General features: G+C 36.8%; 1 protein-coding gene across 1 annotated transcript in view; it reads right to left on the reverse strand.

The window, feature by feature from the left end:
- The window catches only part of TANC1 (tetratricopeptide repeat, ankyrin repeat and coiled-coil containing 1), a 253610-nt gene extending 250256 nt beyond the window's left edge, over nt 1–3354 (reverse strand). Inside the window, exon 1 of the mRNA XM_051986328.1 lies at nt 2958–3354. The gene's annotated coding sequence lies outside the window, so the exon portion shown is untranslated. The remainder of the gene's footprint in view (nt 1–2957) is intronic.
- Between the last annotated feature and the right edge of the window lie 13269 nt (nt 3355–16623).

Consider the following 16623-nt stretch of genomic DNA (forward strand, 5'->3'; position numbering starts at 1 on the left):
TTCGGCTTGCTTTTGCATTTACAAATTTACCCCATTAACTTCTCAATTAAATTGAACTCAAAAAAGGTTTAAAAAAAAAAAAAAGTTACTCTCTAAGATCTACAAAGTCCATTTGTAACCCAGACAAAATCTTAACAATTGAATTAGAAATATATAATGGAAACATTGACATAATGTTAACCTTCGGCTATGCCATCAGACATAATTAAACTATGGATTACAGCTCTCTCTTAACTGGGATGCTAGTTTTAGTGCTTCCCAGGGAGATGAAGTATTAATCAGTAACACTTTACTCAGAAGATGACGTTGCACAAAAATGAACAATTTAATCAAGCTTATTTCACTGTCCTTAAAATGATGCCCTCGGATCACCAGTATCACAAAAGCTGCCATGGCACCAAATGAATGTGGTTAGACCAACAAAATATTCTTTCCTACAGGCAGTTATGGGAAGCTGAGCAAGACTGCCTAAGAAAAAAAAAAATCATGTTTGTGTTGTACAATGAACAGAAATCATAATTTGGACATTCTAGGGCTTAACCAAACCAAAGAAAGCAGGAAATCTACCACTTCCAACTACTAGCCAAAATTATATTTGTTGTCCCACATCTGCAAGGCCAGGTCACATGAAGAGAACCTTAAACTTATTTCTGGACTTTCCTGACTTCACTGAAAGTCAATGACACTATTTCCCATCCTTTATTGTCAAATCACAGGAGTCAGGAAGCTCTGGAATGGGATCACTTGGCAGGTAAGTAACTGGATCAACACTAGGCGGAAACACTGAAGGATGTCAGATACCATATTTATTTCCTTTTACTTTTGAATACTTTTAATTTTAAAACCACCAGGATATATTTACAAAAGCACTAAGGCTGACACCCACTATGCATTCTGGCTCACACAGAAATCAACATACTTGGTGTAATCTCCTTGCAAGGATTGGTAAATAATCTGAATGAGTAAAACATTCAAAATACTATAATGAACATCTCTCTGTCACTCATAAAATCCTTCATTCCCAGCTATCAAAAAAGGCGGCTGTTAAGGGCCAAAAATTTCCTTACTTTCCCAGTAGCTGGGCTGACACTATTCTGCCAGATGGGGAAGTCTTTACTTATTCCTTCCTCTGTAACTAGTCCTATGTGCCCTCCCCCCTTGCGTTACAGTGCCACCCTGGCAAACACGAGGAAGAAACTGGGGGGGGGGGGGGAGGGAGGAGAGGTAGAGACACAAACATCCTTCTTTTCTAAAGCAGCCTCCTCCCCCACTAGCCCACCGAAAAAGAAAACCAACACACAAGCCTTATTTAGCGACAAGAGCCAATTCCTAAATCCTTTCTTCAAAGGTTTTGAATTAGGCACCTCCTTTCAAGCAGAGGAGTCTGGAGGATATCCTGAGCAAAAATCATTCACTGCTACTTCTTCCAGTTTTCAACTAAGAGTAAGTGAGGTGGGGGGCAGCTAGTTGGTGTAATGGTTGGAACACCAGCCGTGAAGTCAAGAGGATCTGAGTTCAAATCTTGCCTCAGACACTTAACATTTCCTAGCTGTGTGGCCCTCGCCAAGTCACTTAATCCCAATTTCCTTAGAAAATAAATAAATAAATGAAAGTAACTGGGGTGTTCTTTGTCGGTCAAATTCAGGATCAAAGGGCATTCACTACCCAAGGACCCATTTTCTGCTCCCCCAGTCAAGAAACTTGGAGTTTGTAGATAACCTCCTATGACATCATTCCAGGTATGGCCATTTACGTCTAAGTACCAATAAAGGTGAGAGTGGGAGTGGATATCTGTGGTAAGGTTCACCGCAGGTGAATCCCTACTGGTTCTACTTCGTTATCAATCACCACACTTCCGGTCAGAAGCCTATCACAATAAATCAAGACAACTTTTAAAAAGAGTTTAAAAAGACTTTGATCTACAAACTGAGAGCTCCCAACGTTTGGGGTTTGCTTTTTAGACTTAAATTTTGGAATGCTCTGCTATCTCTGGGAAACTGTGCTTCTGCCTAAATCTCGAGGTCAATACCCTTAATCTCCCTAAGAGATGATTTGCATAGTGACATTAAATTAAGAAAAGAAATGCATTTCTCCGAGAATAAAGCAATAGAGATACTCTTTACACAATTCTTTTTCTATTATTCAAGCCAAACCATCCTTATCCTACACAGTACAAAAGAAAAATGGGAGGGGAGAAGAGTAGTAGAGAAGAGGGCATGGGGTGGAGAAGGGGTGGTGGGGTGGGGAGGAAGGATGTCATATGGTTTCTTTAAGTCTACAAAGTTGGAGACTTTCTACGGGGAATGTGGCTTACGTGACCATCTACCTCACTTCAACACTTGCCCCTTCGGCTTAGAGACCCTTGCCACTTTCACTGCCAACGCCCCTGAGCGCCTTCTCCCGATCTAGCGGTGCCAGGTACCCCTTTCCTCCCACCTCCACCACCTTCCCCCGCTCCAGGTACCAGGCGCAGTCCGGGCCCTTGCCAAGCCTGGGGGCAACAGAACAGGGAGGGAGAAAAAGAACCCAGAGCACATGGGGGTAAAGCGTCCGAGCGGAGTGACCCCAAACTTCTACATCCCCAGGGGACATTTCCACCAGTCTAGCAGCTGGCCTACCCCGACCGGGGCGGGGCAGGGCAGGGCAGGACAGGGAAGGGAAGAAAATGGAAAAGGGCGGACTTGCTGCTCAGACCTGAGGCCCCGCGGAGCACCCAACATGTCCGAGCCTATTCCCCCGCAGCTGGGAATGGGGGGTGTACAGGAAAAGGGGGGTGCGGCGAGAGAAACTTTCCCACGCCCATCCTTCCACCCTGCACATAACGCGTACTGCTGTCCACACTCCGCGAATTAAAAAAAAAAGAGAGAAAAGAAAAAAAAAAAAGAAAAAGAAAGAAACCATCTTAAGAAGCCGGCCTCGCCACAGCTCCCCATGCGCCCGGGACTGCGCCAAGTTACCTGCCGCTGGGAAAGTTTCCAGCTCCTCCGGGGCGCTCGCTCCACAAGGCGCACGGGCTCAGTGGTGCCCGACGTACGCGCTCAGCCCCGCAGCACAGCGCCCTGCCCAGTCCCACAGCACCCCGGCTGCCCCCCGCCGCCTCTGCCCGGCTGCTGCTGGGGCTGCTGCCACTGCTCCTCCTCCTCTTTCTTTTTCTCCTCCTCCTCCTCCAGCCGCTCCCGGGGCTGCTACTGCCAGGCGGCTGCTCCGAGCCGGGTCTCCCCGCCTAGCAAGGCCAACACCGGGGCCTCATTGGCAGCGCTAATCCCCGCCCTTGCGCGTTTTCCCGAAGGCACCTTCCTTCATCCCCTCCTCCCTCCCGGCTCCCCCAGCCTCCTTCTCCCCTCCTCCTCCTCCTCCTCCTTTCCCCCCCACCCCCTCGGTGTCTATTTGCAGAAGGGACCGGCTGGGGCGCTGCGGGAACAGCGCTAAATCGACGCTGCGCGCGTTGCCCTTTCCCCCCCACCTCCTCTAATCCTTGCTCATCAGTCACCCCCCAGACTCAGGGTCCCGTCTCAGGAAAAGTCGATTATCCCTAGAAGTCTGAGCTTCCCCTATTAATGGGAGTGAAAGTGGAATGGGCAAGTGGGAGATCCTGTCTTCCTCCTCCTTCAAATCAATAAAGGGATCCGGCTTTCTCCTTTCCCCCCACCCCACCCCCGGTCTGGCTGCCTTTTGGAAACAACCGAGGAAAACATATGGGAGCAATTAGACGAGCAGAAGTTTTTGGTTGTTGGGGGGTTATTTTTTATTTTATTTATTTATTTTAAACTGTTTTTGCTCTTGCCTGCTTGTTTCCTCTGATCGGTGACTGAGATCTTCCTTTCCCTTTGCTAAAGGCTGTGGCTGGGTCGGGATGGCTTCCCTGAAGCGGTGCAAGGGTCCGGTAGGCAAGATCACTTCCCGGCAGTTCAACCTCCACAGAAACAATGCCGAGCAAGCTGATAACGAGGTGGCTGCCGGGCCAGACCCGTGCTTTTCCCCAGCTTTCCGGGTCTCCCGCAGTTCCGTTCCCTTGGGAATGACCTAGGGCCCTCCGGGCTGCATCTATGTCGAATGCAATCGTTGTCTACTCACACGAGAGGATATAGGAATTTGATCTTTAAAAAAAAAAAAAATCCTTATTATTTTGGATTGTAATGTAGATCAAATAACTGGCGATTCAAAATATGTTCACCTGCAAAGAAGAAAGTGGGACAGAATTTAGAACTAGATGTTTTGAGTTTAAACGCTAGCTCTGCATCTAATTAGTTAACTTGTGCAAACCACTTCACTTCTCACCTGTAGAAAAGGGTTTGAACTAGATGACCTCTAGAGTTCTCTTCTTTTACTGAATCCAACTCCTCTAGGCTTAATGAATAAGAAACAGGCTGAAAGACCTGGATTTAACTCCTGCCTGACACATCCTAGCTTGACTACCCTGATCAAATCCCTTAATTTCTCCGTAGCTCAAGCACCCTGTGATTAAACATTGCAAGAAAGTTGCTTATTTATATTGGTAAATGAAGTTTACACTTTGGAAGTTCCCCACACTAATAAAATAACAGCCTTCCAAAAAAAAAAAAAAAAAAAAAAAAAGGTAGAGGGATTTCTGCAAAACCTGAATCAAAACTATACCTATTTACTCTCGATCAAAGTCTTTTTAACTCTCGATCACTTAGACCCAATAATCAATGTTTAAGACAATAGCACTTATCCAGAGCTCTCAATCTAGCCTGTGGTGTAATTTATATTTTTCAAACTCTCCATATGACCCTGGCCTGAGCACTCTCATGAGTTGTGCCTATCATGTATTTTTCAGAAGAAATTTTGCTTGTTTTACCTCATCAATGAGCTTGGGGAATATATATATTCAGAAGTTGCTATAAACTGGTTTATAGGCAACCTATAACCTAGTCTGTGACACATTCTCTTTTCAAGACAACTATATTTTAAATGAGTTCCCCATAAAATCTGGCTTCTCACACAGTACTTCCCAGGATAAAGATAATGCAATAAGTATCTCCATGTTTAAAGGTTTCAGTAAAAAGATGCACTAAGCAACAGGAGACTTTAAGTATAACAAAACCATTGAAATTTGTTGAATTTTCACTTGTAGTTTCAAGTTTGGTTATTACCAATCTAATGTCTGAGCTATAAATTCATCCAAACACACACACACACACATACACACACACACACACACACACAAATGCTGCTGAAGAAGGCACCCTGTGTCCTGTTCCATAAGACATTACTGAAATCCATAGTGTAATTCATTTTCTTTTAATTTACACTAAGATGGGAGAGGGAGTCTTATGAATGTTATTTTTTAAGATATTTTAAATACATGAAAGTTATCAAATTACCATTAACAGACGTGAGTAGGCAAAACATCAAAGGGAGAACAGAGAATACAAAGCAAAAGAGAGCCTCCTACCTGATTCTAATAAATGTGTAAGTGTAATATTAAGAGGTTAAAGAAACAGCACCAGTAATAAAGTCAAGGCAACAGAATGGCTGGCTTATCTCCCAGTACAAATTAACATACAGCAGGTCAAATTTATTCTTTGCATCACTTTTTTTTTAACTTCCTATTTTCTTGAAGCTGTCTTCAAATTTATGCAATAAAATTTATATTTAATTTTGCTTTGGAGGGAAATTTTTAAATACTGAAGTGGATTGAATACCCCAGCCTGAACTCAGGAACTGAACTCAGGAAGACCTGAGTTCAAAGTCAACCTCAGACATTAGCTGTGAGAAATTTCAGCAAGTCTTTTAACCCAGTCTATCTCAGTTCCTCTGGATCTGGAAAAGGAAATGGCAAACCACTCAGTATCTGTGCTCAAAAAACCCCAAATGTGTCAGTCAGACACAACTAAATGACAATCATGATTTGAGATTGAATTTAATGAAGTTTCTCTATAACTAGAAACTGACAGAAATCTATAGATTTATCAATTACTATCAATTCTTTTGAATTCTTTCTTTAGTGACTTGTTTTAAGTGCCTCTAGAACACTGATATAAATTAACATTTTAACCATTCATATCATATGGATAGCAATTTAAAATTTGTTTACAAAGGGGCCCTGTCTCTCTTTCTTTCTGCAATGTTTATATATAATTCAAAATGCACATCTTATAGTATAAAATCTAATCTTCTGCTTTAAACAGCTAACATTACATACAGCTATGTCACAGAGAGAATAATAAAACAACTGTTGTTGGGGTTTAAATATAGTTTAAGAAGAACATATAGTTTAAATAAAAAGAATGAAAAAAAACCCCAAAGTAAAATTATTTTAAAAGTGCTGGTTAAAATTTTTTCCACAAAAATCAATGTTATCAAGAAAAAATTAAAGCATTTTTGAGTTTTTATATGAATGAATGAATATATGAAATGGAAGATAGGAAGACCTCATTTTGAATTCTATTTCTGGAACAAGTTGAGTGACAATAAAGCAAATCACTTAAACTTGAAGAGCCTCAGGCATCTCTCAAATTTGTCTAAGAGTTAAAAATTGGTTATGGTTTGCTTAATACATAGTATTACCATAGGGAAAAAATAAACATGTGAAATACTAAATAAGTTCATTTCAAGTAAATTTAAATAACCTCTCCTTCCCATTAAAAAAAAATCTTTATTTCTTTTCCTTTGATTTTGTGTTACTGAAGGGAATTGAGGGACCAGTTATTGGTGTGGGTTGAGTGAGTATGCTTCCTTCTTGGTATTATCCCTATCTCTTATAGTTTAAAATATATGTGGAAAAAGGAAATGATACTTGTTTGGAGTAAGAAGACCTGGGCTCAAATAATGACTCTGTAACTTACAACTTGTTTGATTGAGGACAAATTAGTCTCTTTGGGTTTCCTGCATATTAAGAAAAGAAAGTTGGGTTAAGAGGATCTCTTAGTACCCAACAACTGTAGATCTAAAATTGTGAACCCAAAGAAAGAGTGATATGTTGTGTTTGTGAATCTTAATATTTATCACGTACTATTTGTGTATTGTATTTAAACATACAATGAGAGTACAATAATTTTCTTGCCCTCAAGTTTGCAAACTTTTCAAAGCTTGGAGAAATAAAACAATAAATATTAAACTGTTACGTCATTTTACCTACTATTTATTGCTTAGGGCAGGAAACCATGCTTTGAAAGTAAATACATGCTTCCCAAGGCCCCGAGTTTTTGAATTTGTTTAAAAAAAATCAAAATTAGGATCAGTGCCAGAGTTTATAACCTATATAATATACACAGTGAAAGTATTTCTCCTTAAACAAAAACTGAAAAAACATGGTAGTGACAAAGGCTCTTCCATATTGGAAAGCTTTGGAGAAGACTTCAGGAAGCTGAAGTAAAAAGAATTCACAAAGACTTAGCTGGAGAAAATAAAGAAATAAGAATAGCATAGTACTAACAGTTTTGACATGCGTAATGGCATTTGGTCACATAAAGGTTCCAACTCATATCGTCTAAAGCCAAACATTGTATCTTGTTTCATCTTTGTATGTATTACTCTACCTCCTTCCCCATCACTTTGAACATATTTGTATATATCTTGTATTTGTTTATTTGTGAAGAGTTTCACTCATATAGGGTTCATAATTTTTTTGGTATCATGGACCATCTTGACAATCTGATGAAGTTTATGGACATATTCTGAGAATAATGTTTTTAAATGCACAAAATAAAATACATAAAATTGTAAAGGAAAAAAATTAGATCGAAATATAGTTGACAATATTTTTTTAAGCCCCCTGACCCTAAGTAAGAATTTTCGCTTGATAAAATGTAAACCCCTTGAGAGCAAAAACTATCTCACTTTATCAACTCCTCAAACACTGTCCAGGTGTGGTTTAATAAATGTTGATTTATTGATTACAACAACTACAGCTAAGCCTACTCAGTTAAACTGAAGTAGTTGGCAGGCAAATGGGACATAAAATCTCTAAATGGATTTCATACACGACTATCCAGTATTGTAGAAGCTCTTCTACAATGAGTTAGGCATTGAATTATTTAACTAGATAAGGAAAAAACAAGTTAGAGAAAGAAAGTGAAACATTGGTGTAGTGAGTGCATGTTCCCTGGTGAAATACTAAAGCTTACAATAATTAACAGTAGTTAGTCCCTATATACATGTATGTATATATGTGTGTATGTATATGTATACACTTATACACATATACATATATATTTTTTAAAATAGCCAAAACGAAATGTTATGGTTGATTTTCCAAACTATAGCTGCCTGAATGATCTATGGAGAAGAAATATATTTAATTTCCTATGGCTAGAAAATTAAAACATGGTAGTAATCAGGTAGTAATAAGCTTTAGTAAGAATGAAGGACAATGATAATATAAAGAATGAATGGGATCTCAGAGATGACTCTTAGATTCCTCAAATATTTTCCCTCTTTGCTTGGTGTTTTCTGCTTTCCTAAAAAAGAACTGTGATTTTTCCCTTTATTTCTCTCTGTTGTTTACCTAGCACTGCTTTTGGTCAACAGTGGTAGTAAAAACAGATTTGTAGACTTGAATGGCCCTATTTGCTGAAAGTAAAAGGAAGAGTACTTTAAAAATGTGTGAATATCTGTGACTCTAGGAGGAAGGAGGGAAGAGAAGCTGGGCAGTTATTAAGCTTCCGTATTTAAAAGAAGTGTGAATAGCTGCTACTTACTCTGATGTGGGGAGAGATGGGGGATAAAAGTGAGATGGAGGGCATTTTTTAAACTCTTGGCTACCACCTGTCATCCTGATAAGAAGTCAAAAAGTTATCTCAATCCTGGTGAGGAATGAAATTTAATCTAATCTTTTCATCTAATTCAAGCTAATAACCATTTATTTTATGAATTCCATCCCCCCGCCCCCCATCCATTTAATGGTAAAGTATCTGCTAAAGGGAAAAGAGAAATTTTTGCTAATACAATTTCACCTTCTTTAAGCAAGCCTAATACATGAAAATTCAGATTTCTAGGAGATCTAAATTAGGTAGAAATCTACAAAAAGAAGATTCACAACAAGATAAAAAAATTAACAAAATATTTTCTTAAAGTTTACTAACACTCAATTCTCAAGGAACACATCTATCACCAAAAGCAAAGTAAAATTGTAAAGTGAATCTTGAAATAGTTTTCCCTTCCTAGGAAGAAATATCAGTTTACTTCCATTTCACTCTAAGTGAAAAGTAGCACAGCTGGATGATGGTGCAATGGATAGAGCTCTGGGCCTGGAGTCAGAAAGGCCTAAATTCAAATTTTACTTTATACATTTACTTTGCTCTGTGATGTTGGACAAATCACTTACCCTCAGTTTCCTCAACTATAAAATAGAGATAAATAATAGCAATTACTTCTCAGGGCTGTTGTGAAGATTGAGTGCACAATGCCTGACACATAATAGACATTGTATAAATAGTAGCTGTGATGATAATAATGATAATGACAATGGTTTTGAGAAAGTATAACTAAAGTGCCAAACAAGATTTAATAAATCAGAAATTTTTTCTGGGGTAAAAATCTGAGAAGAGGAATTGTTTCATTTTGTGTGATGATTTTGAAGGGCTATAATCAAAACATAATCATATTCCTACTGCTAACCTGACAGGGAGACACAAGTTAAGGGCATTAGTAATACTGATTATGATGAAGATGTTTGGAATGGCCCATTTAAAATGATTGATAAACTAGAATTCATGGTTTGTTTTGTTTTTTCAGAAAAACTTCACAACATGACTTTATTCTCTGTTAGAAAATTAGTAGAATTTGAGGTTAAAGGCAGAAACAATTTAGCTCTAAAGTTCTATTCCTATTGTCTCAGATAAACCGTCACACAAAATTTCTGTTACTTTTAGTGGAACTCTATATAACTTAAGAGAAAATTGTGATAGAGGTAAATTATCTAGAAAAATTCAAATAATAGAAGTTCATTAAAGGAATTACCACTTCCCTCCAACACCAGCACCAGCTCTCAAAACTAGCCACTTAGTAAAGATTGATTTGGCTACCTAGTGAGCTGTAGCTAAAGGCCTTTTATCTCTCAGTGATTTCAAAGCTCTAGTTAAGCTTCCTTTTGCTAATGTATTACCCTCACTATTCAAGACTTTCAATGTCTTTGAAAAGACCACCTGAAGAGAAGGTGATTACAGATAGAATTACAATAGGAATGGGTTAAAACAAGATGTCAGGGATCTGAAATAAGACAACAATACACTGGAGGTCTAAATTAGATGCTGTCCTCCAGAAGCCCTATCTTTCTTTTTTACTTCTTTCTCCCTTTACTGGAGTCTCTAGGAAAGTTAAAGGCCTAGAACTTGGACACAGAACTAGAACCTGCATATAAGGAGGAAAAAAAAAAACAACAAAAAGCAAAAAACTACATATCCTTGCTTCTAAAGGTTAAAAAGGAAGCTGTTATTTGCTCTTCAAATGGAAAAAATATGAAAAATACCTGCTATATTTGATGTTCTCTTTCATCTTCAGGCATAGACCAAGTTACCCTCATGTTCCTGGATCTTATTGGCATGGGTAAAAAGAAAGGAACATAAATCAATTTTTAAATGTCCTGAGCTCAAATGCCAAGTTAATAGCATTTAATTTTTTTTTTTTTTTTTTTTTTTTTTTTTACTGAACATAGATGACACAGAGACCTAATTGTGAGGTTCATTAGAATCATTAGAAAAATGGGACAGGAAAAGAACAGAACAGGAACTAATTGTAATAAATCCTATCTAAGTAAAGTAAGGGTACACAACCTGACTCTCTCCAAAGAAAAGATGGAAATGTGTACAGAAGCTTCTGAGAACCAATTACCCAATGACAAGATCTGTCTGATCTTCCTTTCCTTTTAACCAAAGTACAATTATTCTGAGTGATATAAATAGGATCACAACCTAAAAAAATCAAATCTTTAGTAACAGTTATCGAATCCACATGGTACTAGATTGCAAATTAGAAAAATTACTAAATGGAATAGAATAGAAATTCTAGAAATAAATTCAAATTATTTTAAAAGCTTATGACAAATTAGAAATAACATAAAGAAGAAAGAAATTTCTATTTAATAAAGGATGTTGAAATAATCATTGGGAAGAATTAATATGGGCCCATATGTGATACCATAAATAGTAACAATATTCAGAGTAGTCAGAGTAATATCCAAAAAATGGGAGGGGGGAACTAAAAGAAAATAAAATTGAATAAATATTTATTAAGAATCTGGTATGTTCAATTCACTCTTTTATGTATTGGGTATACATATACAATCCTTATCTTCTAGGAATTTACAATCTAATACTTTAATATATTCTTGTTGTACAGATCCCAATCCACTCATGCTTTCTCATCCTTGCGACCCTAGTACATGTTCTACCCTAAAATCTCTACATTAGGTTGCCTCAATATGTTGTTAACCTTTCTCTAGACCTTTTAACCTTGAGTAGATGCCAATTCATGTAACTAGTTACTAGCAATTGCAGTTATGCACCCTTTGAATGAAATGGATATCAATTCACATAACCAGCTACTATCAATTGCTGTCATTTACTTTTTGAATGATGCTCCATTTTTTGCACACATAACTGGTAATATACTGAATCCAAGTTATGCCCCTCATACCTGATCAGACTCTGCCAATCAAAAATATGTGTTGGCAAAGAAATGGAAATTGCGGGGATGCCCATCAGTTAGGGAGTGAATGAAAGTGGTATTCTCATGATAGAATACTAGTATTTTATAAGAAATGATGAGCTTGTTGATATTAGAAAAACATGGAAAGACTTGCATGAAATAATGAAGAAAGAAATGAGCAGAACCAGAAGAATATTATATTCAGTAATAGCAATATATTGCTTTAAGAATGATTTTAAGAGATAAGTAATTTTGATTGTTATAAATACCCAAATTAACTATAAAGAACATATGAAGAAAGATGATATCTGCATCCAGAATGGTAGCCATCTCTAAGGTAGGACAGGAGGACAGGAAGGAAATTTACATGATAACTGTTGTATATTTAAAAGGAATAGTAAGTTACACGCAGTAAATTTGTGGTTTCATGTGCAATCATCTTTTTAAAAAAATTTTATTGTGTTATGGAAATACTTATTTTATTCCATAAATTAATAAATAAATAAATTTGAATTTTAAAAATATACCTATTGGGATTCTTTGAAGACTGTAGTGGTACATACTTCCCAACCATCTCTAAACAAAGATTGGTGTTCAGAAGACATATTTTTATTTCAGGGAAAAGTTTAGAGATGCTGAAAGTGCTATTAGTTTCTCTATATAGTTTAATCCTTCTGTTCAATTCTGAAGAAGGGAGAGAATAGGTATTTATATGCCTCTATCCTATATGCCAACTAACCACTTTACAAAGGCAATGTTTCTCTTTTGATTCTCACAACAGCCCTGTGAGATAAGTGATGTTATTACTCCTATTTTACCGATGAAGAAACTGAAGCAAACAGATGTTAAGTTATTTGCTCAGGATCACACAGTTAGCAAGTATCTGAGGCTGGATTTGAATTCAGGAATTCCAGATTCCAGCCCCAGAGCATCGTGGCATCCCTAGCTGCCTAAATTCTGGGTACATCTTCAGTGTCTATCCAAGATAGATCTGACCATACTATACAACTGCATTTTATTAACCGAACAATAGGCCTTCTTTATTGCTCTGGTTGTTTTTTTTTTTTCTTTTTTCACTGAGAGGATTTTGAATAGAATGAGTCTCATTTAGGAGGCTCAAACACAGGTTCTTAACCTGTATGTTGTGGATCCCTTTGGCAATATATGGTGACGCTTATAAACACCTTCTCAGAATAGTGTTTTTAAATGTATAAAATAAAATATATACAATTATAAAATAATTATGCTGAATTATAGTAATCAAAATTAAAAAAAAAAAACAGGTTCATAGAACCTTTGTCCTATATCATGGCAGGGATTGGTGCAATCATTGAAAGTCATCTAAAAAAAAGAAAAGAAGTAGATACAAGAATTTATTATTGATAAGGTTTTTTGTCTTCCATTTGGATTCTAGATTAGATACTCTCCATAATGGTATTAAATACCTTTAGAAAGCATATATATGTCCCAGTTTAAAACATTGTTTGATATTAATAACCAAAGGATTATTAAACAACATTGCCATATTTTTTGTTATATACATATGTGTGGAATTCATGTGATATCCTCTCCTCTTGGCCTCTAAAGTTTCTCTGACTTCCTTCAGGTCCTAATTAAAACCCCACTTTCTAAAAAAAACTTTCCTAATCCCTCTTAATAATACTGCTTTCCCTTTGTTGATTATTTTGCAGATATCTTGCTTGTACATAGTTATTTGCATCTTGTCTTCTGCATTAGGTTATAGAGCTGTTTTTTGCCTTTCTTTATATAGTCAAGTGCTTATTTAGCACAGTGACTGGCACGTAGTAGACACTTAATAAGTGCTTATTGTCTGACCTTACTAAATAAATATTTCTTTTATAGACAATAAATAATAAACACAGTGTATCTTATATTTGTTTGGTTGTTCAGACACCTGTATAGTTAACACCGGCATGAAAATATGGTTTGTTATAGAATGTCTTCTTTGACAGACTACCTTTTCTAGCTCATATTTTCTTTTTTTTTTCCTTAAAAAAATTTTTTTTATTAAAATATGAAAGCCAGGGCAGCTAGGTGGCACAGTGGATAGAACACCAGCCCTGAAGTCAGGAGGACCTGAGTTCAAATTTGACCTCAGACACTTAACACTTCCTAACTGTGTAACCCTGGGCAAGTCACTTAACCCCAATTGCCTCAGGAAAAAAAAGAAAAGAAAGAAAGAAAGCCAAAGAAAGATCCTTTTTCTAAAATGACACATATGTCAGGTGACTTCCACAAAGCCGTTCAGTCCAGAACCAATCCTGAAATGACCTAAGAACCAGGCTTTTAGGGTGAAAGATGGTCCCTCAAGTCCCTGCCCAACTACTCTTGGGACTTCCCTCACCATCTTAGGTGACATCTTGGTCCTCTCCCACCCCCTGACAACCAAGCAGACAAATGGAAACTGGGAAACAACTCTCTGTCTCCACATGGGCTGGAAACCAACAGCCTTTTAACAGACACTTTCCATGGAGGGCTTGCAAAAAGTAAACACTAACTTTTCTTCAACACTAGCTCTTGCAAAACCCTGTGTTCCACTTCCCACCCCCTTCTCCATGCCCTCCTCTAGATGACAAGTAGTCCAATACATATTAAACATGGTAGAAATATGTGTTAAATCCAACATATGCATACTAATTTATTCAATTATCGTACTGCACAAGAGAAAAAATGAAGTAAAATAAAATGCAAGCAAATAACAGCAAAAAGAGTGAAAATGCCATGTTGTGAACTGCCCTCAGTTCCCAGTCCTCTCTCTAGATGTAGATGACTCTCTTCACCACTGAACAATTGGAACTGAACTGGTTTGAATCATCTCATTGTTGAAGAGAGCCACATCCATCAGAATTAATCATCATATAATCTTTTTGTTGCTATATATAATGATCTCCTGGTTCTGCTCATTTCACTTAGCATTAGTTCATGTAAATATCTTCAGACCTCTATGAAATCATCCTGCTGATCATTTCTTACAAAACAATAATGTTCCATAGCATTCATATACCATAACTTACTCAGCCATTCTCCAATGGATGGGCATCCACTCAGTTTCTAGTTTCTTGCCACTATAAAAAGGGCTGCCACAAACATTTTTGCACAAAACAATAACATTTTAAAATATTGTTTTGGCTCCAGCTCAAGAGTTTGATAGAGAAAAAGTCTGTGGCATATTTTCATCAAGCATGCATTTTAACCAATTTATAGGGGAAAAGGAAAAGAATATATATTTTCATATAGCATTTACTATGTGCAGAGAACTGTGCTAAATGCTTTTTACAAATCCTAATTTGAATCTCATAACAATTCTAAAAGTATTATTCTCTCTCTCTCTCTCTCTCTCTCTCTCTCTCTCTCTCTCTCTCTCTCTCTCTCTCTCTCTCTCTCTCTCAACAATTGAGGATATTGAGGCAGAGATTAGATGACTTGCCCAGGATTGTACAAGCTAGTAAATGTTCAGGATCAGATCTAAGTCTTTCTAACTATAGTTCCAGCTTCCTTTCCTCTGCTCAGCCAGCTATGATCTCTAAAATTGAGTGTCATATAGATTGATAGTTACTGATGTCCCCTCAATTGATTATGATTTTTTTTTGGGTCATAATACAGTCAATGATTTTTTCCCCTACTAATTTGTTATTTCCCATTTCAGATATCTTGAGAATTGATCCCTCAGTGATCCCTCAAAAGTATGTCAATCTCTACCATTCAGTGCACACTAAAGATCATAGATTTCAAAATGGATGGAACCTCAGAGGCTATTTTGATCAATCTTACTTAATGTTTTCTCATCTGTACTTCCTATTTTCATTTTTATTATTTCATTTCAACTTTGTCATAAAACTTGCTGGAGACTAAGATCTTAGAACACAAATGAGAGAGCTCTTCTGTCATTAATGAAGAAAATATTCATTATAGACATGCTGATAGACCTTTTCCATTTTTTCTTTTGTTTTCCTTCCATTTTATCTTTAGAATTCTATATCTGAATTGGATTAAACGCTAAACTTTCTAAATTGCTTTCGGTTGCTCCACAATTATTTAAAGCATCATAAGGCAACATTTGATTACCTCTTATCATTCTTCTCAGTCAGGTTTTGCAAATGAGCTCGTGTTCTAAATGTTCTATCTCTGCACATAGCAAAGAGATCAAATGTTTGATAATTAGAGTAGTTTTTAAGCTACTTTGATCTTTTCATTATGAGGATTGCTCTTACATTGATCAAACTCTCATAAGAAGTATTGAAAGTCTGTTTCAATATTTGTCCCATTATTCATTTCCTATTTTTCAGTCAAAATAACTTATCTAAATGGGTCAAGTTAAAGACATTTTAATTCCACACTGCATCTTCTCATCTTTATTCTTCTTAATTTAGTGTTTATTTTACAGTAAGAGAAGTTTTCTACTGTCCAAAATATATAGCCCCAAAACAAAGAAGCTTTGCTGTTAAGAGAAAAGCCAGAAATTTAAGCTAAGTAGGTGAAGAGCAATAAATCTGAGTCCATTTGATAATAATAATGACCTTTATGTAGCCTTTATGTTGTGCAAGACATTTTTGCAAGTATTATCTCATTTAATCCTCATATCAACCATGAGTAGTTGCTATTATTATCCCCATTTAATACTGAGAAAACTGAGGCAGAGGTTGTGACTTATCCAAGTTTACACAGCTGTTAAGTGTCAAAGGCCAGATTTGAGCTCAGGTCTTTCTCACTCTGCTACTTAAATTGCTTAAGTTTATTTGCATGATAAATCAGAAAGAATCTTGATACTATCTAATCCTAAATTAGAGAACAATATTTAAATGGAAGACCATGATATTCATCCAGATAAATAGAAAGAATTTGTTAAGAAGGGAGTCCAAAAAAAAAATGGTATAAGAGATTTGAGAAAGAAGGTATCATTTACTCTTGGGGAATCAGAAAATCATAGAAGTAGCATCTGTATTGGGTCTTAAAGAAAGTGAAGGTTTTAGATAGAGATATGAGAATAATCCA

This window comes from Antechinus flavipes, chromosome 3, assembly GCF_016432865.1.
Source record: "Antechinus flavipes isolate AdamAnt ecotype Samford, QLD, Australia chromosome 3, AdamAnt_v2, whole genome shotgun sequence".
NCBI lineage: Eukaryota > Metazoa > Chordata > Mammalia > Dasyuromorphia > Dasyuridae > Antechinus > Antechinus flavipes.